Raw genomic sequence first — 27360 nt, forward strand, 5'->3', positions numbered from 1 at the left:
TGTGGATTTTTTAAGCGAGCTAGCTTTTGGTGCTGGATTAATTTTCTCAGCCTGTTGTATGGTCCTTCAGGTCAAGAGAGAGAAATGCTAACAGAGCAATACAGATATGTGTATACTTGCCCTCCCCTGCCCCATTTCTGGAGATCAGGACCATCCACGCAGTATTTTTTGTAAATACAGGATTCTCACAGATTACGGGGGGTTGGAGGAAGCAAAGCAAGCTGCTTACAGTAGCTGGGGAAGGCATGCGCACATAAGAAGTCAAAAAGCTTAAATTCCAAAGATAAAGTATTAAAAGAAATCCTTAACTCTTTCCACTATACACCAAATCATGGCTTCACTGAAAGTGTTTGAACAAGGAGCTCACTGTAAAATCCAAAAGGTACTGCAGCTACTCCATATGGCTCACGCAGCTAAATCACACCGCGGGACCAGCTGCAGCATCACCTCTTGCTTCTCCACTCAAGGCAAGCCTTGCACTCCCTCCCCAGTTCTGTAGATCCCTCCTGGCAGCAACCACCCTCCAAGTGCAATAAATAATTCTGCACTTCCCAAGCTGTGCTGGCTCACTCAACACCATGGAGCAGGGTGAAGTGCAACTTCTATGCTGCTCTGGTGCATTTTATTTCTAAGCATATGAACCTGGCTTGCTATTTTGGTAAGAACAATTTCATTCCATTCTTCTCTTGATTTGTTTTCACAGCTTTAATACTTCAAGGATTTAAACTGGCCTTTCAAAGGAACACCTTTGAAGCTAGAAAATAGTTTTGCTGCTGGCTGCCCTCCGGTTTGCCCTTTAGACAGTTCTCTGGCAAAAAGCTTCTGATTTTGCAAATCAAAACCTGCTGTTTTCCAGAACACATACCTGCATTCTGCACAAAGCAAGGCAAGGGGATGCTAAACAACAGTCCACTTTCCTCCACCCTGTCACCTCCAACATTGCTTCTGCCACTGCTGCCCAGCAAGAAGTTGCTACAGCAGCAACTGGAAGGAGCAGGAGGGAAGCAAGGTGCTGGGAGTACGAGTTGCTTCCATACAGCTCCAGTTATCAGCAGTTCTAGACTAAAAGAAAACAAATCCAATTTTCTAAAAGCAGCCCGTATAACGAGATGCATCTGGCTTTACCTCACACATTCAAATCTGCTGTCCCTATCACTTCCTTCTACAATCAAGATAGGCATCAAAAGATTACATACAGGGAACTTAAACACTACCCCTCTTGCCCTTTTTCTCCCATTTGTGATTAAAATAAATAAATGGGGGGGAGCCAGATTCCAGACACAGCAGTAATTTTTAGGACTGTTGTATTTAACATTGCAGCTGCTGTGTTATTTAAAAAGAGGCTGAAAATAAAGTCCCTTATGCCCAAATACCACTAAATACCCACAGACAACCAGAGATTCCCCACCTTTAATAAATATGTTAACAGTTATGATAGATATGCGATGCTATTGTTTAGCAACTGATTAAGGATTGAAGGAAACTCATCTCATGGGTGGGTTATTTTCAGTCTTGGAGTCACAGCTATTGCACTACTATCTGTTGTTGCCTACAGTTTCTCTATTTTTCCTTTTTGAATGCTTGACACAAATCACAGCTACAGCATCTCTAACTTGTTTTTGTAACAGCTTATGATTTTGTTCTTTTGGCAGCTTATTCAAAGAAAAATGGCATAAACTATGATTAAGTAGAAGCATTCATTTTCTTACACTGCCAATTAATGACCCCTCTATATCTCTGTTTCTAGAGTTTTGGGGTTATTAACTCTGCCATAATCTACCACTTGTCAAAATCAGCTTTGGGTACATTTGCAGTGGTAGAAATAAATGCATTGCACACAGGGGATTTCAAAATAAGCTTTTCCATCACCAGCCATACACAAAACCAGCTCAGTTCTTGTGCAGTTCTCCTGTACTAGGGATTAGGAAGCACCTAAGAAATAATGCAGGGCATCAATTTGTTCACTACATACATAGCATTGCTATAGGATGGGGTAATAGAGACTGCTGAGTAAGTTACACGTTAATAAATTAACAGCAGCAGTGCTGTACAACCAACCTGCTGTCAAGTGTGCAGGATGTTATTGTAAAGATAGCAGGAAATGGAGGAAAAGTTGTACAGCGATATTGCAGCTCCTCCACTGCGTCATGCAGAGTGCATGTCCCACACCAGCCCACCTCTGCTGCTACCACCTCTCGGTCAGGCTCACGTCCAGCCGTAAATCTGTCCCCTGACAACTTCTGCAAACTACATGGTTAAACAACTGCTACGACCAAGCTGTGAATTGCACTGTTTTACTGACAGTAAAAATTCCTTGTATTTTTCCTTAATTTTTTTTTTTAAATATTGTGTTCCCTCCTATTCAGCATAAGATTTTTATGTTACAGTAAAATTAAAAATTTCTTTTTGGGGTTCTCAGATGGACTCTAGCTACTCCTAATAGCTCCAACTACTAACTGGATTTAGAGCGTCATGTTTAGAGTATCCCATGAGATGCATGAAAGGATAACATCCCCGTGGGGATGTTCATGTTGTTGCACTGTAAAGTTGCCTTTGGCACCCAAAGTTGCCTGTGGTGTTGTCGTTTAGGCTATGATTATTTTGGTGTGAGCACACCAGATGAGGTAAGCTGTAGGTTGACTGAAAGCAGGAAATTCAGTTTTGAAGCAAAACATTGTCCCCAACTTACCCCATCATTGTATCTAGGCAGGTGTGAGGCAAGATGATGGTCACTATAACCTGGATAAAATTTGGGGGGCTGAGGGGAGGACAGACTTGCCAGAAAACCGAAGAGGAATACATATTTATGTTTTCTGTATTTTAGTTACATTTTAAAATGAAGTGGTTTTACTCTTAAAAAAAAATTCTCCTCCAATCATAACATTTAATTTCAAATCAGATCCAAAACCTTTTATTTCAGCTGTACATTTTGACAGCAAACGCAGGCGGTTTTCAATTCAGTTAACCAAAACTGGCTGGCAAAGTTGAAACCAAAACAGCTAAATCCCTTATTCGCACAGCTGCTTGCACCAGACTCTCCTCCACCCCCCATAAATGATTGTGCTGCAGGACATCAACTCTACGTCAAGGCAGTTAGCGCCAGGTCCTGCGGCAGGCAGGATGATCACAAGTCTCTTTTATAAAATAGAATTATTCTATATTTTCTGAGTTCATTTACAACAAGCAGCACTGAAAGGAGGCAGAAGGAACAGCCTCACAGTCTGTCTTGCATCTGCCGCTGGAGCTGGAACAGGAATTTCCGTGCTGGGAACCAAAGGCAATGCTCTTTAGGGAAGACAGTTCATCAAGCAAGCACCAGCACCCTTGGCACTAAGGACCAGCAATTTGCTACTTTAGCTTTGCAGTGATTTCTATGAAGTGTCATTTGTTTTTTGAACTGGGTCATGCTAAGGAAATCCCAGCTAAGAGTCTTTGCCTTTTCCAAGAAATGAAGGATTATCGTCTGCCACAATTACACATTCCAGTTTACAGAAAAAAAATCCCAATTTCATTTTCTCTTAGTCACATTGTTTACTGGTTGCCTTAGAGCGAGGAGCACAGATGTCAAGTAACACGGTGCAGCACCTTCTCTATGCTATAGGTCAGAGATGAGGGCTGCCGAGGGGTTAGCTTGTCCTTAGCTCCACCTGGCAAGACAACTCATGCTGTCCAGACATGGGCAAAGCTTCCATATGACGTGACTTCTGCTTCAAGGCTCTGTGACACATTGAATCTGCTCCCGTAATGTCTCCGTAGGAGGATAAAACCTAACTCAGCTTGGAAATCCATGAGGACTAAGAATGAGAAGCAGAAACAGGGATTTTTAATTTTTTTTTTCTTCCAAGGAACAGAGTCTCCCAATTGCAAAGAAGTTTACCTAACACTTTTAAAGTCCCAGGCAAAGTAGTTTTGTTAGCATGTATTTACATAAGGCTTAAAAAATTTCCCAGACTGTAGGTGTGTGTAAACCACCCTGGCACTCGCAAGCAATACACCTTCCAGGAGCTCACGTTGAAATACCCTTTGTGGCAGATCAACAACATGTGCTGAAAGATTTCAGCAGGAGAGGTTTCACATGCATGTTTTATGCGTGTTTTCTCACTCCACCACCCTTTCACTTATTGAAAAGGCGGCTCTCCAAAGTCTTACTATTTGTTAATGTCACTTGTGAGAAAGCCCTTGGCCCCAGACCAGGGCCCAGCATCAGAGGAGTGTAGCAAGTTAGGAAATACTTCTTGTCATAAGGATACTGGGATGTAACATGGCAGGGGAGGGTGGCTCCTGGGGTAGGCTTGGGGCACAGGACCTCAGGGAAAATGCTCTAGAAATGAGTTACCAGGAATTGGGACAATGCCATTGCCCCCCCCCCCCCCCGATAGGGGGAGCCTAGACTAACAAATCTAGATGGTGGGAATGGATGAAAATCCTACAAAGTGGAAGAAATAGATATGAGACTCTGAGGAGGGAGAGCTCAAAGCAGAACCTGGCTAAGATCTCTGTGCCACGGCAGCAGCAGGACTGGTGCTCAGCTCAGGAGGGCTGCAGCACTCCTGTACTTATACAAAGAATTTTTCATTCCCCCCAAAATAATTCCACCTCCAGCTTCTTCGAGGCAGTCACATTACTGAAATGCTACAGTCTGCTCTCATTAAGTGCCTCAAACTCACCCAATAAAAAGTGCAAGCACAAAACTCCACCTTTCCAAGATACGGCACCACATTATCAAAGAGCTTTGCTCCTGTCTTGAGTCAGTATGTCACAGGTTAACATTCGCTGTGCAGTTTTTATTTCTGTGCAGGGTCCCTGTGTAGGAAAAACTGCACGGTTTGAACTCTACAGTGAATAAATTAACATAACTTCTCCCGTCTCCTCCCCTTCCCTTTACAAGGTTAGCACAACTGCAGTCTTTAGTAGCGAGTATCATGTTGGTGTTCTCCAAATAAACCTGAATTCCAGAGCAGCCCTTAAGAGCTGCTCTTCTCAGAAAAGGTTTGCTCTCATAGATAAAGCAAACCAGAAAAAAGAAGTAAGTGTTTGATTTTTCTGTACAGTCATTTCTTTGGTGAAGACAGCACACCCCTCACTATGAATTTTCAGCTCTGTTTGCTTTGACTTCTTGTAGCTAAGCCAAGGAATTAAAAAAAAACCAACCAAAAACCCAAAACCAAACAACCCACGTCTGAAAATTTCCACTAATGAATTCCAGACTTCTGGACTGCAAAACCATCTGCTTTCTCCCAAGTCATGTTGTCAACAACTGAGTACAGCTGTATGAAGGGCAACAAAATATTATACAGTTACTTGTGTTTCTTCACCCCCAAATTTGCAGGCTTATTGAAGTACATTAAAGAAACCCACTAGGTGCAATGCAAGGTTTTATTGCTACCTTTGCCTGTGCAATATTATCCTGATCACACTGGGCAAACAGGTAACAGAGGTGGCCCGTCTTCATTGTTTTTGGCAAAATCTTATAATAAGGCGCCAGTGGATGGGCAAAGTGCACTACCAGGGCTTTTATCACCTGACCTGGGAGACAGGAGTTGGGATGCTGCACATTAATGATTTTAGTTAAATAGCTCAGGGTCTCTCCTGTTGTACCAGGCAGCCCAGCGACTCTCAATGCAGTATGCATGTAAACAAGAAGAAGGTCCATTGAACTTATGGTGTTTCTCAAACCAAATGATTGCATTAACATCACAAACAACCAGACAAATTCTTTTGTCAGCTCTGAGGCTATCAGTGACATCCATCTACAAATCTGCTAATGACTGCGTGCAGAGTAATGGCAATAGCTTGGTTTACTACCTCAATGTGCTGCTGATACCATGGAGTAAGAACAGCAACCATCATCCCCCATCAGACCCATTTGATGCAAAGAACCTGATTAAAGCACCAGCAGTACTTTTCTCTATTTGAAAAATAGTATATGATCTTCAGTGACTTTGAGAGAATCGGGACCACCTTTCTATGCCTTGCCTGCAGACACCAGCTCCAGCAGCACAGGGCTTCTGGTCGCACACTGGGCATTGTTTCAAGGCAATGGCATCACCGCTGAGACACGACAGCAAAGGCACCATGCTGAGCCAGTCTGCTGTTAGTAACACACGGCTTCCCACGACAAATCACACCAGGCAGCCTGACACTCTTGTTGAATGTGGCAGGGCTTTTATCTTTTACCTCTGGAAGGTGGTTTCTAAGTAAACTTTCTTTAGACACATGCAGTTGAAGTGATTTCTTCTTACCTTCGGCCCAGTAAACGCATCCCCATCCACTGCGGAGAGTCAGACACACAATGAGAGCTTCATCCCGAGACAAATAAAGTTTTCACTAAGTTTCATTCTGGTTTAATTCTGGTATCTTTGAGAGGTCTCTCCCTAAGTGCAACTTCTTCTTTAAAAACTCCTAGATGCATTTCCAATTTTTAAAGAAATACAAACTAATTAATCAATAGAATTAACACAGCAGTTTCAATGCACTAAGACAACGGCAAGGAGAGCTGATACTATAGAAGGCTTCCTACATGCTGCTCTGTTCTCTGGGCAAACCCCTAGAATGTTTTTAACTTTCAGGGTTCCTCATTTCCTTTCTTACAGCCTTTCTTTTAATAAGGCGCAGGGGAAAGAGGCTTTCAGACAGACATTTAGAAACTAAACCCACAGACTTAACATAGAGCCTGTCAAATATTTCAAGTCAGAAATACCCAGCAACACATAAATAGCTTGTGCTTCAATTCTTACAGCTTACCTGAATATATGTTTTCCAGATAGGCTGGGAAAAAGCACAACTCAGAGCTCATCTTTCCTCCTAGGGGCAGAGCTCCTATAAACTTCCATGAACAGACATAAATGCTATTTCAGCATTACAAGATCCAAATCCCAGTCCCCCTCTCCTTACTCTGTTAATGGTGCAAACCACAGCTTATTCATTGCCTTGAGCCTGGTAGATCCCCATTTAGCTGCTAATACCGAACCAACTTTAGCTTCCTCCTTATGCTTTAAATTGATAGACCTAAACATACCAAAAAATAAAATAAAAATCACTTTTCCTTCATAGACATAACCAGACAGATAAAATTTGGGGGAGAGGAGAAGCAAAGACCACAGCCGTTAAATATAGCCAAGGCTCACCCACGAGTAAAAGAAGTTCAGCCACACAACAGTCTCATTTACCTGATTGTCACCAGTTGAGAGCAGCTGCATTAATTCACAGATGGAGACTATAAGCTTTTCAAGGCAAAAACCCAAACACCCAGCTGCTTTAGGAACCTTAATTCCATTTCCCATACAGATGGCTTAAGGAGCTAGGATGAGATCTAAGCTTTTTGGAAGCATGAGTTACATTTGTGAATGTTGCATCAAAATCTGTTCTTCTGTAAACTGGCTCAAAATTGAGCAGCTCCCACAGAAATGCTTAAGACAAGCAGTGGCCTATGTTGCACGCTGCCGCACCAACCACCTGGTTTTGCCTTGCAGCCAGTGGGACCTGGCCCCCAGGGTTATCTTGTGTCTCATTTCGTGAGTTAAAATAGGCGAGAACAAAGCTGGAGGCTGTTCCTTCCTTTCTTGTTTAGACTGGTGGGTTTTTGGGTATTGTTGCTTCTTATCAGCTCCTGGCCAGGTGGTCACTTACCAAGGCTAACTGTTGGCCTCAGGGGGTCCCTTAGTGATCATTTGCATCCAGTCCCTGTGTGTCTGCTTACACTCATCTCTGTCCGTTTTCCTTAGATGGGCAATCAGCTCCTAGGAAAATTCCTAAGAAAGCATGTCTTTATGGCTAGACGTTTCAAAGCACAGAAGTATAATGCTGGGGGCAGTATGTACACTTTGTACGGTGGGGCAAGGGCTGTCTTTTATAGGCTGTGGTCTCAGATTTGTGCACCTGGCTTTTAATGAGCATGGATAGATGTAGGAGGGGTTATTCACAGCACCTACATTTCAACATTTGTATTTGGTTTTAACAGAGCAAATGGTCCAGAGCAAATCTGCAGAGGAGATAAATAAAGTGATAAATAAATATTCTTACTCCTGCTGATGGAGTAAAGGACTTGCTAAAGGCCCCAAAGAAAGTCAGAGGCAGTGCTGAACTCGGAGCCTTTGTAGTGTCTCTGTCCCAACCACAAAGCCCATGTCTCACTTCTCAGCTCACACCTGAAAACAAAAGGTGATGAAATATTTCACTTTTCCATACAAGAGGTCTCCCAGATGATCTAGACAGGTAGCACCTGCCCTTTACAAATTTAGCTTCTGAAGACTCTCAACTCTTCTTACTTTGCAATTCTTACTCTACTGTTGTGTTACTCAGCACTTGAGAAAACATATCCGAGAGGAGATTGAATGCTTTTTTTGCAGCCGACAAAAATAAAGGAGCAATTCCAGTACCCTTCTCCTCTTTACCTCTTCTTACCCCTGTGATATGTATGGCTAGTGAAACGATACCAAAATGCAATACAAACTTTTCCTTCTCTGGTAACCTCATGGCAAAAGAATGAACTAAGAAGTGTCCCCTGAATCAGCTACATCCAGTTCTCGTTTCCCTTTTATTAAAGGATCACCTCTAATAAATAGCTTTTGTTTCTCACTTCAGTGACAACTCTGAGGAGGTTTCAGTAATTGACTGTCTTTTAACGGATCTGAGCTCAGTTCACAGGGCAGAAAACTAAAAGGCATGCCTGCAAAATTAACGGGAAATATATAATTTTCTGGCATGCAAAAATACAATTCCTTTCTACCAAATTTGGCTTAGATTTAACAAAACATGTTACACAGATGGAGATTCTTTCAAAACCAAATTAGCTGTCCTAAGCTAACCAAGCTTTAATGGTGCCGATAAGACAGTGAGATACAAAATAAACTGTCCAGCAATATTAGTTATATTTTCCCAACCACGACACTGTTGATGTGTTGCTTGGCAGTTGATTGTGTTTTGTATGGACATAATTGTTAGAGTAATAAGTTCAGCCTATGAGTTTCTGAAAATGTTCATTTCCACTATTTGCAGTACAACATTTGGGGCAAATGGATTCTATGTTATGTTTTTTGAATAAATTTCAAAGTGTTAGAATACAGAAACAGTGAATTAGAATATGCTTTTTCTCTATGGGAATTTTCTGATGAAATATTGTTTCTAACTCTTTGAGGAATCATAAACTTTTTCCAGAAGTCAATGTTCAGCCATTCCAGTATTCAGCTGATTTATGTTCTTAGTCATGCTAATAGCAACCGAGTGAATTAATCTTTTCTGTTTGATAAGATTTTGTTATGTTAATTCAGCTCTAGCCGTATGGGTATGGAAATAGTTAGGTTCCTCTGCTTTCCTTACTTTGATTCAGGAAAAGAAAGAAGCTGGTCTTTTGATCCTGTACTGCTCAAAATGGAACTAAACCCACAGAACATTTTGCCAGATCTTTTGTGGTAAAGCAGTATCCTAACTGTTTGCAACAAGCCTTTCTGCTTCCTTCCACAAAGTGAGACATCAGAAGAACGCCGTTGGAAAAGGAAGGTAACAAAAGGAAGGTATCTTCCGTGAAAATTATTTCTCTTTTCAGACTGTATTTAGATATCTAAAAAGTTTCCAAGAAAATGGCTTAGCACATGCATTATATTCCCCAGCACCCCTGCCGTTAGCAGCTGGATGCAGTGTTTCAGCAGTTACTCTTGTAGGAAATATAACAGCAATTTGCAATAATAGACAATAAGTATCCATGGATGTAGACTGGGAGCCTAATTTTGCAATATAGCCCCCCCACATACATGACTTCCCTTTGAAGCACAATCCCACTAGTCTGCAGAGTGTTCAGAACAGGCTCTGAGCAGCTGATTTCCTGACCCTCAGAAAGTGCTATGAAAGCAGAATGTACCCCTTAAGGGACATGACATACCTATCAAGTCTGCTTTCCACTTAGAGGTGTCTCCAGGGTGAACCCTAGAACTAAGCTTGTGGCATTTTCCTTTAGCTCTAAAGCACCAGTGAGACCAGGGGAAGATGGTTCAGGGGTTAAGTGGGCTTTAGCAGGTCCTATTTCAATCCCACGCTCTACCACTGTTTTGGAGAGGTTTTTATATAAATGTAGGTACGTCACTTAAATCTGGACCATTACAAATACCTGGGTACTGCTTTGCTTGGTATCATAATGCCTTGTGCCTAGGCAACTTGGGAATTTAAGTCCTGACCCTCTAAAAGCGATTCAGCAGCACTTCCAGCCCTCAGCAGCCACGCTTTCAAATTACGCATGGGAAAAGAGCAGTTAAGGAGGGAAGGATGTCCTTGGGGAACTGGGAAATAAACCCCACTGAAACATCAAAGCTACCCGTGAATGACCTGATATCAAAGATGTTCAGGTGATAAAGCAGCTGCCTGATACATCTGTCTAACCTGATGTGTGTATCTGACAGAAGGAGGAGGCAGTTCCCTCTGCCAGAATAGCTGTGAACCCTCTCCTGGCCGCCTGCGTGTACGTACCATAACCCATCCCCAACCAGGCAAACCCATCTTGTGTTTATGCCCCCCGTAGTGCCCCCAGGGTGCCTCCAGCTCTTCCTTGTGTGAGTGCTCTGGGTTACCCCTTCTCAATGTAGAACAGATTCAACTTTCTGATCCCCGCCAGTGACTATTTCCCTGACACACTCTGCACAAGCCATGAGAGTTCAGATAATGAGGATCCATCTGTACAAAATGTGTTGGGCTTTATTCTACTCTCACTGGAGTTACTTCAGCTCTAAAGCAAGGCTGAATTAACCTGTTCCTCACAAAATCATCTAAATATTAAGTTTATGTCCCTAACTTTTTTTGAAGTCTTTTGATGAAATCTAGTCTGGAAAACACTTCACATGACTATGCCAATAACGTCTCTAAACTTTCTCTCTAGTGAAAGGACTAACAGAAAAAATCTAATTCCTTCCTAACTACTCACTCGGCTGTCTGCCTTTCCCCTTGTGCGTAGAAACACAGTCAAGTGATGGGATCACGTCCGCCTTAGTGACACATACAACTGAGCTAATGCAGGAAGAGGTTGTATTCAAGATGGAAATGACCCATTGAAGTTGTAGTGTCAGGTCTTCCACTGTTGGGAATTACACCTCATAGTCTTCTACAATAAATATAAGCTCAAGAGTGGAGTTAGCTAAGCAAGAGGTAGGGAAAAAATGGCCTACAGAAAGTCCAAACCATCTTCTAGCTAACCACTTTACATTAAAGTTGGCAGATTTGAAGAGAAATACAGGAAGACAAGTATGTAGCTACCAAAGACCTGTAACAGAACCACAGAAATATGCAGTCTCCTCTATGTGTTTGCTGGAAAGTTAGTTGTAGCTGTGTTGCTGAATTGTCTATAGATCCTCAGGGCAGAATCCAGCTGATTACACACAGAGGATGAGCTATCTGGTGGCATCTTCCTGACTTCTAGTGGCCACGACTTTGTGCTGTCTACAACCATACTTTGGGTAATCTGGCTCATATTCTGAGTCCTCCTTTTACTGGGCTATAAACCTGTCTAAACAGACAAACTATAGATGTAGCTGGGCTAGACTAGCAGCATAGATTCAGCTTTGTATTTAAAGGAAGGGCCTGTAAGGAAAAGCATTGAGTAGCACAGTTTGGGAAAGAGCTAAAGCTGAACATTGTGGTTTGTTCTTTGTGTTCCCAGTGAAGAGCAATAGTAGAAGAGTTATAATTGTTTGTACCATCTCTGTAGGGAATGCTGGGCAGTTTTAGGATTCTGCAGCAGAAATGGATCTTAGAGCATAGCTGGAGAGGTGATTTCAAGTATCATCATTTTTAGATACTCAGTTTGAATCACTATCCGGAGGAAAACACCTCTGTAACATCTGGTGTTTAGTTGTAACACCAGCTCTCTAAGATCATCACTGCCTTTGCAGAAAAAGGTCTTTAAGATAACAGTGAGGATCAGCTTTTTAAACAAGGTAGCAGGCAATAGCACTACGTCTGAAAAGCTTCTCATACAGACACCAGGTGTACAGCAGGGCGAGCCATCTTACTAAACGCTAATTGTGACAGATAATGACTTCTTCAATGACATACAGAGCTAGATCTTGGTGGTTGTATTCTGACAGCTCAATTGCCTTCATTTGCAATGCAAAATCTATCAGAATTGTTTTTTTTAATATGTCGCTGCAGATTACACAGCAGTTTTGACCCTCATAAAAAAGGATTTCTTCTGATCTTCACCATTCAACTGAGCCAGTCTTAAACTTTCCCAGCAGGGCGCACTGATGGAAACAGGATACGATAGTAGGTTCTGCTTTCTGTACAAATCCAGACTCGCACATTAGCTAAACCATGTTTGCTGCAGGGGAAGAATTGTTGATTTTTTTTTCTTCTTTCCCATCTGTTTTTTTCTTTTCTCTGGGGCATCCATTCTAATATCTAATCCTAATACTCTGAGCAATAACATCAGTGCATGCATGATGCCAGTAGTGAGGTAGGATACTTATCAGGAACATCAGCAGCAGCCAGAACTTCAGCCTCTGAGCAAAGTTACTCAGTGGCTATCTGAACATTTACACTGAATGTTTTCTTTTTCAACTTCCACCAAAGGGTGTTTGTTTTTATCCACTCCTTTTACGTCCTCAGTAGCAGCAGAGACGTTTTGAATAAAGCAAGGGGGATACTTCTGATTGTTTGGATTCTGTTCAAGAAGGACAGATTTATATGTTTACCCTGGAAATGACTTACTGAATCATACTTGTGAGCAGAGCCAGGGAGCCCCCGTGCCTCCACCTCCCCCAGCCAGTCCTCAGGGCTCTGCCACAATGTGGTTTTCATTATAAGCAGGAGCTGCTGCAGCATTTTCTTCCTTACTACAGTATTTTTCATTATGCAGGCAGCAGAACAACTAGAAAAATCAACCTCTGTTAAGGAAAGAATTGATTAAATCTATTGGGGGACAAAAGTGCTTTTAGACTCATATACGTGTAGTTGCGTTAAAGATGTGATGATGGAGGGCGAGTGGAGCCTTACTCTGTGTGTATAGTGCCAGCGACGTGATATAATAAGGATTCATTGACAACAGACCTCAAGACTCAGTTTGGATCTTTGGTGTGCCCCAGGTTATTGCCAGCAGTTCAGGCATATTTATTCGATTTGGTTATTTTGGTGGTGATCCTACCAAGGAACGCTTCTGTTTGCCAGCTCACTACCTCTGAGCAAAAAAGATAAACTGCTTCTAGAAAGATGAAGACGTTGAAGAAATTCCTCTTCAATTTCAGCTTTCCTTGGGCTTTATTTTTTCATGGCTTTAGTACATGAGGGTTAATAAAATCCAAGATGTCTCTCTTGTTTCTGTCATGCCATTATAATGCGCTTAGGAGGAATACCAGAACATAAACGTTCACTCTATTGCCTGGAAGACAGAGATCCCATGGGTGAAGAAATAATTGCCACTTTTTGGTGACAAAAATATTCATCCCAGTAACAGGCGGAGTGACTGTGCTTTCGCAAGGCTTTTTTGCCAGCTTCATTCATGTCACATTTGCTCTGCCGTGAGGGATTGCAGCTCAACTGCTTCTTCAGCAAATCATTCCTTTAGTTGCATTATCTGCAAAAAGAGCCGTGACACCAACAGAGAGATCAGTCTTGTGCATGTCAGCCCTGTTCACCCCAGGTCCCATCCGTGCTTGGGACAACATTGGCCAGGCAAAGGAGACTGCTTGCTGCAGACCCTGGGGGTCTGTGGGTTGCTGTGAGCATTTCAGCACTGTCTTTTGCCCCATGGAATTGTCCTAATAAAGCCCCAAAATAGTATCAAAGCTTGGAGGGATTTCTACCTCCTCAGCCCCTCGATATATTTCAATTTGAGAGGCTGATATATATTGAATTACTGATGTTAGCATCATGGTAGAAGAGAAATTTCACTAGGTGACAGAAACATCTCCTGTTACCCTCTTAAGGGGAGAAAAAGTGAAGGGCTGTAGGGCAGAACTGCTCTTTGACATATCAAGTTACAGCCACAAGAGGTTATCTAAAACATCTGCTGTTGATTTGCGTGACCCTGGAAGTGGACACGTTTCACAAGCAGCTTTGCGTCTACCTTTCTTCAGCTTTCTCCTTTTCTTTTCCATCTCTCACTCCTTCAATATGAGTTAATTTAGAGGAAGCTTTACTGAGTGATATCCTGTTTTATATGATATTTTTACTTTAATGAGGATGAGAGAGGATGAAGCTGAGCAGTGAACAAGTCTAGCTGAACTTTTGAGGTTTCCATGGGAATTCCCAGTCCAGGGTTCACATACCCTTCCCACAGCAGTCAGTCATGAGACATGAGATAGTCTTTGATGCATGAGACATGACAGAGTCACCTTTCCACAAAAAGAGACATTCCCAAATTCATATATTTTCTCTTCTGATATTTCCTTTTCAGCTGTGGCTTTGCATGAGATAACCCAGTCCTGTTTGTTTTTAAAGAAAACACAAAAACTAGCAGATACACAATGACTTGGGATATTGAGCAAGGAACCATTTACCCAATTGTAACCACTTGAATCATTCTCCAGATGTACCTATAGCATCCCTATCATGTTATATGAAAATTCCGGGGCAGAGGAGACCAGAAGCTCTTCTAGAGACACATTTTCAGTCTAATAGCAAAGCTTGGAGCAGCGTGACATTTCTTGCATTGGGTGGGACGAATGATATTTCATTAATCACTGCTTGTTTTGGAGTTACATCACTGTCTATGAAATGGAAAAACAGTATGTTGTGTAGTTTCAATAGGTTTGACCATCAAATTACGCAAGTCATCAGTATTAGGGGAGTGGAACAGGCCACTCTCATGGGTTATAACGCCCAGTGCGTTATAAAAAGCAAATTGCATTATAAAACATAACGTCCTTTATAACATAACACAATTATGTTGTCCAGTGCAACATAACCTAATGTCTTTTTCATCTGAAAGTGGCCGCATCTAAGTCACACCAAAAATGACACAACTGAAAAATTGTGTCATTGACTTCAGCTTTACCAATGATGATGTTGAACATGCAGTCTGTCCCAGCAAAAAGACTTCTATTTCTCATGTGTTAAAAATCAGACATAGAACTGGTAGAGTGGGGCCTGTTAAAATTTGTCAGTGATATTTTCAGTAACTGACATTAGGGATTTTTGAAACTTGCTGTATTCGTGAATGGGAAATACATAACCCACGCTGTGCAAATTGCCACCACCTTTCAGTGTTACAAGGCAAGACTGGCCATTTTCAATTCTGACGTTTGCCCACGCTTGTATATTGCTCAAGTACAGTAAAATTAAAACCAAAAAAATGGATGAATTGTTTGAGGGATCCAAGCTATGCACCGCCGGGTACCCGGATCCAGCCGGCTGCCCTTGGCAGCAGGGGGTCGTGGTAGATGTGGGTATTGTGGAAGGAGCAATTCTGTAGACGCAGCAGAAGAGAGGATCCTGCAGCAAATGCTGGAAGTTTCTTGCCAACCCTTAGCCTGGAGAGGCTGGCTGAGCACTTGGAGATTTGGCCAGTTCTTGTTCCTGTTGAAGTTAATAGATTTTGGCATCATTCTCGATTGGCAGCATAATCAATCTTCCAGGGGGTTTTCTCCCACATGTGTGATTAAGTCTGTGTACAAGCTCCTGACTCAGTATTTCATCGGTCATTCCTTTAATTGAATTTGTACTTTTCAGACATACAAAATAAACATTGATTTCCTTTGTTAAATGGAGAGCATTAAACTGGGGTTGCATACTTTTATTATCAGGAAATAGTACAATTCTCAAAGTCAAAAGCATGCAGTTTAGTATGCTGTACATCTAACCCTGGGATGAAAACATCCCATTATTGATATCAGAAAAAGATTTTGCACAATAGTATTCATTTACATATGTATTTACATTCATACATGAAGCAAGATGTGGCTAGCCCATAAAAATGCAGAGAATGATAAAGCAAGAGAAACAATATATAAAATGATAATCTTCTCCATCTACAATGTTCAGCTACATCTGTGTTGGATCAGAGCTTGGCTGCTGAGAATGAACTTTCAGAATATGTTGTTCCCATTTTTGGTTCTTTGGGGAATTGTGGAGCTTTTCCTCTGCATTTTCATGAGTTCTTCATTTTATATTACAGAGCTGAGCAATTACAGAGTTATAATGTGGTAGATATTTAGGCAGAAGAAAATGCTATATAGCATTTTCTTTTTCACATATTTGTAAACTTCATGTGCCCACAGAGACTTGGGCAGAAAGCTCCTCAGCACATAACCATTAGATGGCTGGGAGGCAGATTCCCTCCCATCTCTAAAGTGGAAGAAGTCAAGAGTTAGAGCCCGGTATGTCATTGCAACGGCCAAAATCATCATTAATGAATAGTTCCAACCCTGAGACTCCAGTATCCAAACATAGACAGTCAGGAGACTTTACTGTCACGCCAGGAATGGAGCTGGGCAGTGCCTCTACTAGCTTTCAGCAGCAATGTCTATCAAGAGGCAAGGGTTGAAGTAATTATAGAAAATATAAAAAGCCAGGAGTACAAAGAGCTGGCGACATTTTGAGATTTTAAGACCCAAGACTCAGAATACATTGTCTGTTGTATTATGCTTCATAACGAATTTCTGTATAGTCCAGTTCTTACCCTGCTTCGAAGAGCAATCATTTACCAGGTACAGTGTCAAAGAGCTAATTCACTGGCAGTTGTTTTCCATTGACACGACTTCATGGCCAAAAGCCGACCACGTCCACTCAAGCCTTTCAAAGAGCGATCCTATAATTGAGATGGCCAATTTCTGTGTGCTCAAAGGCCCGCTTCATTTCTAGTCACATATTCACATGGCAGTTCGTGTAACCCAGTAACCCCTGCCCAAATCTGCAACAGGCTATGTTCCCAGTGGCCAAAATAAAAGCCATGGGGTTTTTAATTCCAGATCTAGCTCCTTCTCCTAAACCATAACTATACAGTTGATTAGAAAGATGGATTTTTGTAATTGAGGTGGTGCACTGCAGACCATATCTAGCAGACCTCACTTCATATGGTGTAATCAGCCTGCAGCAAGCACAAGTTCACAGTAGAGATGCTGGAAGTACCACACTGCAGTGCCACTAGTGACGGTGTCAGAGTGGAAGTGTAATCAGTAAATGTTTTCATCGTAACTCCGTGGGATTCTAGATCTGCAGCCCAGGTAGTGCTGTCTGCCCTGTCCTTTTCTCCCCCTGTGATTTTTAATTCTTTTGCTCCTGTGGGAGGTCTTGCTGGGAGGTTCCTGATTTGGAGATTGGTGCCATGCATCATTTCCCTTCTACACCAGATTTGCTCTCTCTGTTGTGGTAAGCAGTGAGACATTTCAGTACTTCACATTTGTTTAGGTTTGTGGATTTTTTTTTTTTGATGGTAACTACTTACACATCCCCTTTTCGTAGCAGATGTTTTTCTGTAACTTGCATCTGTGGCATGTTTTTGAGGCCAGGAGATAACAGATTTGTTGCTGAATGTAGACATAATATATGTTGTCAAGACTCATACGCAGTGAAAATCTGCACCCCTTCAGAATGCACCACGGTTTATTTGTTTTCTCAGTTTAAACATCCCTCACTGATCACTTGCTGGCTGGAGTTTGGCACAAATTCTGCGGCAGGATCAAGGGAGCTGATAGCTCAGGAATATCTGAATCACTAAGTTGGTTTTGGGGTTCGGCGAGGGCATTTTACTTCTACAACTTGTGCTTTTTTAAGGCAGTAAAGTAAAAAATTGTAACAGGCTGCTATTCGGTTTCTTATGATGCTTAAATCTATCCTGGTAAACAGCAGCACAGTTCTACCCATGAACCAGGGGTTTGGATATACTCATACAGCAAAGCCAGAGGACAAGCAGCCAGATTCAGACCTCACTTCAGAACTGCCTTCCCTGCATCTCTGAAAGAGTGACATTCAGCCCTGCCACCCGGGCAGTCCCTGCTCTTCATTAGTCACAGGAGGAGAGCAGTACGCAAGGGGACGCGTGAGCTGAGCAGACCTTGGTTTGTATCTACAGAGAAAGCTGTTTGGGTTTCCTGTGCCAGTCACCTTCCGTGGGGCCGGCACACTGCGCTCCAGGTGGCTTGCTTTAGAGATGTCCAAAGTGGCTGGCACAGAAAGCAGCATGCAAGAGAGAGAGAATTTATAATATTTGACCTACAATGAGCTTGGACATCCACGTTGGCAAAACTGTGCTGAGCTCTCGAAGTCCCACATCGAACCCAACGTGGTTCCTGGGGGCTTGGATCTGAATCTCACCCATCTCTTTGGCACAAGGTGGCTCCGATCAGAGATGGGCAGATCAAGTCCCTTCCACCCCCAAAAGGCTCATCATACATGGGCAGAGCCTCCTGCTGCTTATTTTAGTGTTTTGAAATAAGAGCATTCGTGTTTTTCATTGCAGAAGTCTTCCTTGCTATCCACCAGCTGCCAAACCCTCCAGCTTGGCAGCTCACGAGAGAGGGGGAGGAGAGTTGACCAGAAAGTATGAAAAAGGCAGAAATAATGGATTTTAGGGGAGGGTCTCCTTCACTAGAGCTACAGTTTCATTTGTCCTGTCAAGACCCAGAGTCTTCCAAGTGTCATGCATCAAAAGGAAACCTACAAGGAGAAACACGGATTTATTTTTTTTTGCTTGGGATGGAGGATTTTCTTAAATTTAACAACCTGCAGCATTTTAATTTTGCTCCAAACCTAATTTCCTGATGTTTTATCTCTCTTCTGGAAGGTGATCATATCTGTTTCCTTCAAATCTCTCCTTTAACTTTAATCACTGCATTTCATACATGAAATAACCATTATGCCACCTGAATTCTCATTCTATATTCAGATGCAGAAAAACAGGATAAACCCATATTGCAAGTTATCAAAGGTAACACCGGTTACACAAAAAGAATCTTTCATTGATATGTGATATTCTAAACAACAGGAATGTGATAGATCTCAGCCACCAGGACTTCAGTAAAGCCTTTGGTTAGGTATCACCAGGAAAATCAAATAAATTGGAGGAAATGGGTATTAATAAGTAACTGTCGATTAAGTAATTTCCCCAGCTAAAGAGAAAACACTGATTTTGCATTGAAAAGGGAAATACCAAACCAGCAGCAGAAAAAGGAACTACTGACTGCCCACGTCACATGGGGAGTTCCTCAAAGACAGATTTTGAGAAACGACATCTTCAGTCTACAGGAGTGAGAATGGACACTGATTGCTTTCTATAAATACTTGGAAAGATAATGCCTGTGAGAGGGAAGAGCTATTTAAGAGCAATTTTGGCAGAGGAACAGATGAGGTTGACTGACCACAGACCAGTTCAGGCCAGGAATCGGAGGCTTTCTCACCATCTGAGCAGTCCAGTTCTGGAATAGCCTCTAACAGGCGAAAACCCCAACTAACCGCACCACATATTGTTGCATTACCCAGGAGAGGGCTGGCCATAGGGTGAATTATTTATTTCCAGATTTGTGCCACTGTAAACGCTTGCAGCATGTGCCACAAAGGTGGCAGCTGTTCTTTAGCCCTACAGGTATCACAGACTGAGCCATAGTAGGGTGATGCTCCAGCTCCTCTCCCAGTGCCCTGTTGTGTGCAGCATCCTCCAGGCGCAGCCGCTGAATCCACCCTCTGGCTCCTTCCTCCTGCAGCACAGACACATCATGTTGCAGCCTCTAAAAACCTCAGAGAGAAACTTCTCTCTAAAATAGAGCAAAACTGAGCTCAGCAATGCTAAGGGGTTAAAAATCCTTGTGTGCTGCTGGCACTCTGGAGGCAGCCGAGGGTTTGCATGGTCCCCAGTGTAACCTAGAGCAGTCCCACGCCTGCTTCATGAGGATCTGCATGACAGCAGCCCACCATCCACCCTTTCTACCTTCTTCCTCCCTCTGCTCTCCATCGTTCTTCCCAGTGTGTATTCACCCAAGGGGACAAGGAGACAGACAGCACAGGGGTGATGCCTGTCACGGAGACAGATGTGGGATTCTGGAGGGGCTGTTTTCAGCCTCCTTTGTGGTCCTTTCACCACTATGTGAGTGGTGCAAAGAGGTGAAATGCAGCTCCACATCCTTCCCTGGCAGCGTGGAGGTAGGGCCAGCATCTCCCAGGCCAGCTTTTTGTGGGTGCTGTGTGCCTGGGAATGGCGGGTGCTTCCTGAAAGGGCAGGAGGTGGGAGCTTTCCCTGGCTCCTGTGCAAGGGTCACAATTTGACCCTTAAAACCAAAGAATGTATAGTCAACTTGTGAGGATTAGAGATGTTGGGAGTTGGATTTTTTTGAGTTCACTTTGTGCTTTAAAAATCCCGCAAGCATGGAGGAAAAAAAAAAATGCATCCATGCAGTCTGAAGCTCTTTTGGCTTCCAGCTCAGCTCAGGATGACTGTGGCACAATCAATTCCAGATGCTGAATTTCCGGCAGTGGCTGACGCACACGCGCGCGCACACACACACACACAATTCCTCAGCTCCGCAGGCTCAGACATAATCCCAGACTACTACAGACAGCAGAGACTGGCAGGGTGAGAGAGACATTACCAACTCCCAAACTCATTCCCCCTGGACCCGACTAGCTCACAGGCGAGTGAATATTTTGGGTATTTTTATGAGCACATTAGCAGGATGACGTCCCCTGCCTGTGGTAGCCGTGAAGGAGCCCAGCACATTGCGCCAGGAGCACCAGTTCACAGAGTTTGGAGCAACGTCATTTCTAGCCCCATGGGATTGCAAACAGGATTAGGATCAGGCCCCCAGAGGTGTAGCTCAGTGATAAAAGTGGCTGGTTAACCTCAGGCCCCCAGAGGTGTAGCTCAGTGATAAAAGTGGCTGGTTAACCTCAGGCCCCCAGAGGTGTAGCTCAGTGATAAAAGTGGCTGGTTAACCTGTTGCTGGTTGGAGGCAGATAATTAATGATCTGATTCCAATTCTAAATATTCCAGAGAGGGCTAATGATGATTAATCCGTTGTTACAGAGTTGGTCTTTTATGACTTGTTATTTATTGCTCATATGACTGTACTCACTCGTGACACCTGTTCCTGATGGAAACATCTATCACCTATTAAATCTTTGTAAGTAATTTAGTAGCCTAACCATCATGTATAAATAATACTTATGTCACTTTTTAATATGATGAATGACACTAGAGATCAATTGACAATGCATAACCAGAATTTACTGGATCAAAAACCCCAGATACATTTTGCATCTTGCATTTTGTAAGGCTGCTGCCCGATACCACTAACAAGAAGCAAGTAAACCGTAGCATGTCTCTGGCATGTTGAGGGAGACCATCTCCACTCCTCCCGTGCCACACAAATCAGAGCCTCCGCTGCAGACAATAGACTCCAGGAATACCCACAGGCAAGGGCTTAAGCTGGGACTCAGCACAAGGTCAGATGAAAGCTAATTTTATGAAGAATTTTTACTATGAAGATATAAACGTGCAATAAAATGTTGGCAACTGCTTTAGGCTGGGATTTTTCAGAAACCGAAGGGGCAATAGGTCCCCAAATCCCACTGACCTGGTACCCAGCTCTTAGAGGCTTCTCTGAACAGCGCAACCTTCACTCTGACTCATTACCCATTCCACTGCCATTATGTCTTCATAAGCTTTTGTTTAAGTTATTGTGCTCTTAATTTCCTGTTTCACAATCCTTTAGTGATGCCAGCAAAATATATTAATTCAGATTTCTGGATTTGCATTTGAACATTTAAAGGATTAAAATTAATCACAGTTTCTCATTGGCTCAAGGCGATCAAAGGTTTAGTATACGCATTTCAGATTAATATTTCTCCTGACTGTCGTTTGCCAAACCCCAAGTGAAAAAAAAAAGCAACTGGATCTTTACCAGGCACATAAATACTGGGGCAAATCCAAGTCTAGCACAAACAGGTGAACCTCCATTAATTGCAGTGAAGATACGCCGGTTGCATAGTTGTTCAGCTTGATCCTAAGCAAGGAAGTGTACCAACAAAAGTGAGGCTGTACTCATCATGAGTAATGAGCTCCCGTAGCTCAGGTTTCTGACTAAGGGCTGCTTCACTGGCACTGTCATTATTTCATCATCTATGAACTATTTTTTCAGCAAGAAACCATTTCTCCCAATAGATGTATAAAAGCAGGTTAAGTGGGCGTAAAACTGGGCACAAGTGAAAGATCTATCAGCAGAAGTATCAGGTTTGTGAGAAAGGCTTGGAGACACTCCGACATCAGGATTTACTTCTGACTTGACTGTGCCTCCAGAGTCTCTGTTATCCAAGATTTCTCTATCGAGTGCCCAGGAGCGTGAAGGGAAAAAGCCAAACCCAATAGCTGTGAAGCATCTGGACTTGCCAGGAACATCTAATTGCAGTAATTCAGGTGCCTCCAATGAGCCACACAGAACAAAGGTGACTTGCCCAGATCACCCAGTGGGCCCATGGCCAAACTGGAGTGAGGATCCCAGCCTCCTGAGCCCCAGCCAGCGGAGTGTATCTCCAGCTAAAAGATTTCTGTGGCAAGATGGATTTACCTAGAGTTCTTCAAACAGATTTTTGTCCCTGATTTATGCACAGCCCGCCCTCACCAGTTTAGTGAAGGAATCTGTCCCTTTCAGTCTCATTTCGATTGCAGATTAGCAAACATCTTAGAAAAGAGTCTGGTGTCAAGATGTTTGTTGGGGTTGGTGGTTTGGTCAGATGGGAATAAGGGAAGTTAATTCTCTTTAGGGGGATGTGTGTAGTCCTAATTCTTTCTTCTAACCATGTGTCCGGCCAGACAAATCCACAAACATGCAAGATGGTAACAACTGCAGCCAAAAGAATTTTTCTAATTATTTTTCTGTGCACAAAATCTAGTGTTTCTGTACCTCAGATTCCATCCCAAGTGTGTTTAAGTTGATGGAAAGACTCCCGTTGGCTGCAGCAGGGTCTGGGTCAGGGCCCTGGGACAAGAGGCAGAGCAGTGGCTCCATTTCCTTCAGAAATTCCACCCTGAGTGCAACGCTTGTTGGAGGAGTCCCGTTCCCTCAACATGAAACAGCTCTCAGTGCTGTTCTGTTGTTCCAGTCAGTGCTCCAGCCAGTGACATTTTGGGTACATAAATAATCACCCTTTGGGCTTTGAAGGCATTGCTGTCCCTGCCAGCCATCTCCTGCCCCCTTCCCTCATGTCTAGCACTGGTCTCTAGACCTTGTGTGAGCCTCAGGTGTGAAAACAGGCCAGTTCCAAGGCCTGAAGTGGAAACTGGAAAACAAACCAAGCTAAATAAAACACCCAAGCCAGGCATTTTGTGTGTATGTAGCAGCATATGCTGTTATCCAGAAAGTCTGAAGTCTCTCCTAGACTCTAGACGATGAGCGTCTTTACTGATCATGGGAGTCATTCGAGTCATTTTCTGTTGCTGTACCCAGCACTGAAGAACAGGGATCAAACGCAAAAGAACCACTTGTTTTCCAACCCTGACAATATTTATAACCTCTGTTTTCTTATTGATGGTGAATGTCTTTTTCTCCACTTTAGGTCATTCCCTGGAAGGTGGTGACTGTTGAGTTCCTGAAGAGGGGAAAGAGCTCTTTCTAACTACTGCAGTTTGATAAAACCGGCATCGCTGGAAGCTATGAGTAAGTCCAAGATGGATAGTTAATACCTATCAAGCTTATACCAGGCAGCATCCACTATAGATAGTCCAGGCAGCTCGGGATGAGTCAGCTCTTGTACTGGAACCAGTCAGCTGTAGGGGAGAAGGATGGGATGGAGGGACCGAGGCAGGGAGAGGGGGAGGCCATGCCACTGCCAAGGGATGGGGGAACGCATCCTGCACCAGCTGATGCTGTAGTACAGCTTAAGTCCTCCTGCCCACCTCCATAAATTGGTGGGTGTGTTACTGCCAAGCTGCAGGCAGCCTAATTTATATTGCTTAGACACTAAAATGGTGATGCGGATCTCTGCACGGTGCAGATGTAGCCTCAGACCCGAGACCTGCCTGCATTTAATCTGGCTGCAGCCCAGGCAGGTGGCCTGGAGACTGCTTTGGTTTGTGCTTGCCTTCCAGCAAAGCAACAGGGAGGAAAGCGGGTGGTGTTGGTGCGGGTTTGGGGAGGCTGAAAAACCTGTGGATGGAAAGGAAGGGATGGCCTGGCCAGCCTGGTTTGGGTCCAGGTGGCAGCAGGGGACAGATATCATCCCCATGTCGGGGAAAGAAATGATAGCTGGAAGTATACAGAAGGGAAAAGCTGACTCCAGCAAAACTTCCAGAGACTGCACTGCATTTCATAAAAATTTCACTGCATTTCATAAAGATTTCTCTTCCTTGGCTTACATCCATGGTTATTAAAAGCCAGGTGTACTACTCATTTTGAATAAAATGTGGTGGATATTTAAATTGATTCAATTTGTTGCATTTATAGTATTAATAAAGCTAAAGCCTATAAAAAAGAGGCATTTTGGGGAAATAAAATCCTTCTGAAAATTTAGTTAACACAGGACAGATGTTTCTTCTCCTACTGACAGTCAGCAGTTCATAATAATGGAATTTGCTCCTTTTTTAATTAGAAAGGCTAGTGTTCATTGAAAGGTGAGTAAGAATAGATGTTTGGCAAAGGACTTAAAGTATATTTTGAAAGAGGTCTGTTTCATTTCCACTCTCACAGCTGCTCATAAGTCTAAATCTCTGAACTGACTCTGCTGCTTTCGTAATTAAATACGATATATCCCCTTATCTTCTCACTCTGGAAATCGCTCGGCATTGAACGCTCCGTTATGCAACTTCATCTGCTCACAGATGGGTGAATATGGGTAACACGGGCTGGTTTGGGTTGGATTCATATCACTTGCTGGAAAGCAACTGGAAACAATTTTCTATTAGAGTGCTACGCTTTGTCATTTGACATCAGGCAGAACCATATGACTTTCTCTTCAAAACGTCATATAGCACACGAGACCGATGCTTTCTGGCTTCAGACTGAGAGAGTCTATTCGGTGCCCCCTTCCCCAGCAAATCTGCCTCCTCGGGAAGGAGTCAAGGCTGTTTCTCAATGTGTGGTCACCTTTCTCATGCGCTGGAGCAGAAGGAGCATCTCAGAAGTTTGGGGGGAAAAAAAAAGGCATGGAGAGACTTGGCCATTAACTGCTCAGAAAACCAAGGGCGAACCAGTCCCTTGACACAGACCACAGGAGCTGAAGGGTTTGCTGAAGGGACAGGCACTTGGCCAGGGACTGAAAGTCTGAATTATTGGTTGGATGAAGGGAAGAGATCCAGGGCTGACAGGCCTCCCATCAAGTTTTCCTGGAGAGGAAAAAAATCCCTCAGAAATCCTGCCCCAACCTTTCCCCGTGCCGCTGTGCCTGCCCGGAGCACACTGGTCTCTTACCCAGGTCAGGAAGGATTTCCTTGGCACCCAGGATTAAATCACATTAGGTTTTGGGTTTGGGGGGCTTTTTTAGACTTAGGGTTGGCTAGAAAAAAGCATTACGTTTATTTAAAAAATAGAGGTTTCAAATTTATTTTCTTTCAGCTTAGAAATGAAATTGAAACCGTTCAAGAAAATTAGCTCCCCCCAAATCACCCTGATAAATCTTCCAGCCAACTGGAGCCGAGGGGTTTTGTTTGCTTGCTTGCTTTTGGTTTTGTTTGGTTGGATTTTTTTAGCAAGAAGCATAATCACAAAAATCCCAATCTTCTTTCTTTTATGGGGGTAGAGGGGAAGAGAGACTGAATGGGTGTTTTCAAACTTTTTAAACCACCTCTAAAGAATTCAGAGGTCTGGAAGTTAACACATTTCCTTGGTGAGGGTCAGCTTTCACCCCAGCCGGAACCAGCTGTGACTGCAGTTAGAGACAGCAGATTGTGATAGAAATGCCCGTGACAGATGGCCCATATAAATATATATATATACACACGCACACACACATATATATGTATACATACCAACTCTTACATTCATCCACCTTTGCAAAATGTTTTGTGACCTTCAGATGACCGCTGATGTTTTAAGAGCAAAACATTATTATTGCTTCATTGTGGCAGGAAAACAGCTTTCCATCTTGAGAGCTTTATTAGCTAATGTGGAACAAAAATAATTTAACTGCTTACTAGAAATGCAGAAATTAATGACATTCGATTTCATCGAATTCCTAGGGAAAAAAATATTTTGGTATTTTAACAGCTTTTAAATAAATGGACTGCCAACTGCAAACAGCTGAGCTCTGGAACACAGGGCTTGGCTCGCAGTGGGAATCAGCCCAGGGCTAACTGCTAACGTGGCTTTTATTCACTGCTTTTTTCCAGGTATGGCTGTCATCCAGGAAGATGATAAACTCCAACACCTTATAATTATTTTGGCAAAAACAACTTGGAACAATGCATCTGAAATTAAAGGGTACTGAAAAAATAGAAAGTGTGGTGAATGCACTTTCAATACCTCTTTCTGTTGTTCTTTGAGGATAAAATTCTCTCTTCTCTACAATTTATATGAAGTGAGAGCAAATCTGACAACTCTCACCACTACCGGATGCCCCATGTGTCAGCAGTCACTTTGGCTGGGATGTGTGGAACAGACTCTGAACCATTCCTCCCCCAGGCTTATCGCTGGAGCGGGGCTAGCTCTCCAAAAAATATTCTATTTACACTTCAATCCTCAACCACACATCAGAGAGCCTCTCACAAGGTCTGGGGTGTTCCAGCAACTGCGGTCCATCAAATGTATTTAAGAATGTAAAAAAAAGATAAGGAAAGCTGTGGATGAGATGCTGGGCTGGGAGTCAGGAGGCTTTGGTGCTGCTCCAGCGCAGGCAGAGACCTGCCAGGTGGGGTGGGGAAGCTCTCATTCCCACTGCCCCATGCTCCCCTTCCACTCTTTGCTTCATCTCTGTAAAAGCTTGAAGCCTTTTGGGAAAACAGCGTGTCTGCAAGGCCGTACACAGTACGGAGCGCTAGGCAGCTACACTCTCATACTGAGCTTTTAGGCACCACTGAAATATCAACAAGAATAAATTGGCTTAGACAGCAACCCTCCCCTCCTCTTCATCGCCGCTAGCCGTGTAGCAAATGCAACCTAAAATCTCTGCAGCACCTTCCCAGACCCAAAAGTACCCCTGAGCTGCCCTGAGCCCCACGGGAGCTGGCTGGGGCAGAAGGGCTCTGCAGCTGCGCCGGGAAGGTCAACAAATTCTGACATTTGTTCAAATAAAGGCTCAAATTAATTTGACTGCTGTTGTCTCTTATGGCTTCCTGAAATTGGGGGGGGGTACATCTATGTGCGCGTGTGTGTGTCCATGAAAACACACCGGCAGAAAGCCATATAGCATGCTTGCCTTGGGCAGCAGGGGTATTTAGCATAAGTATTCTTCCTCGAGGGGCTGCAGTACTGCAGCCTGCGGAGAGCAAGGGATTGAGACAGAGGAATTTAAGAGATACCTCTA

The 27360-nt window shown here is 43.2% G+C and overlaps 1 long non-coding RNA gene across 3 annotated transcripts in view; it reads left to right on the top strand.

The window, feature by feature from the left end:
* LOC129212888 (uncharacterized) overlaps positions 1–27130 on the top strand; it is a 31329-nt gene extending 4199 nt beyond the window's left edge. Inside the window, exons 3-5 of one of the 3 annotated variants that reach the window (XR_008579315.1) lie at positions 9329–9512; positions 23461–23561; positions 26228–27124. This is a non-coding gene — a long non-coding RNA (uncharacterized LOC129212888). Of the gene's footprint in view, positions 1–9328; positions 9513–23460; positions 23562–26227 lie in introns of all 3 variants that reach the window. The other 2 variants (XR_008579314.1, XR_008579313.1) reach the window with 2 other exon arrangements.
* Positions 27131–27360: the final 230 nt, after the last annotated feature.

The sequence above is a fragment of the Grus americana genome, chromosome 14, assembly GCF_028858705.1.
Source record: "Grus americana isolate bGruAme1 chromosome 14, bGruAme1.mat, whole genome shotgun sequence".
Taxonomy (NCBI): Eukaryota; Metazoa; Chordata; class Aves; order Gruiformes; family Gruidae; genus Grus; species Grus americana.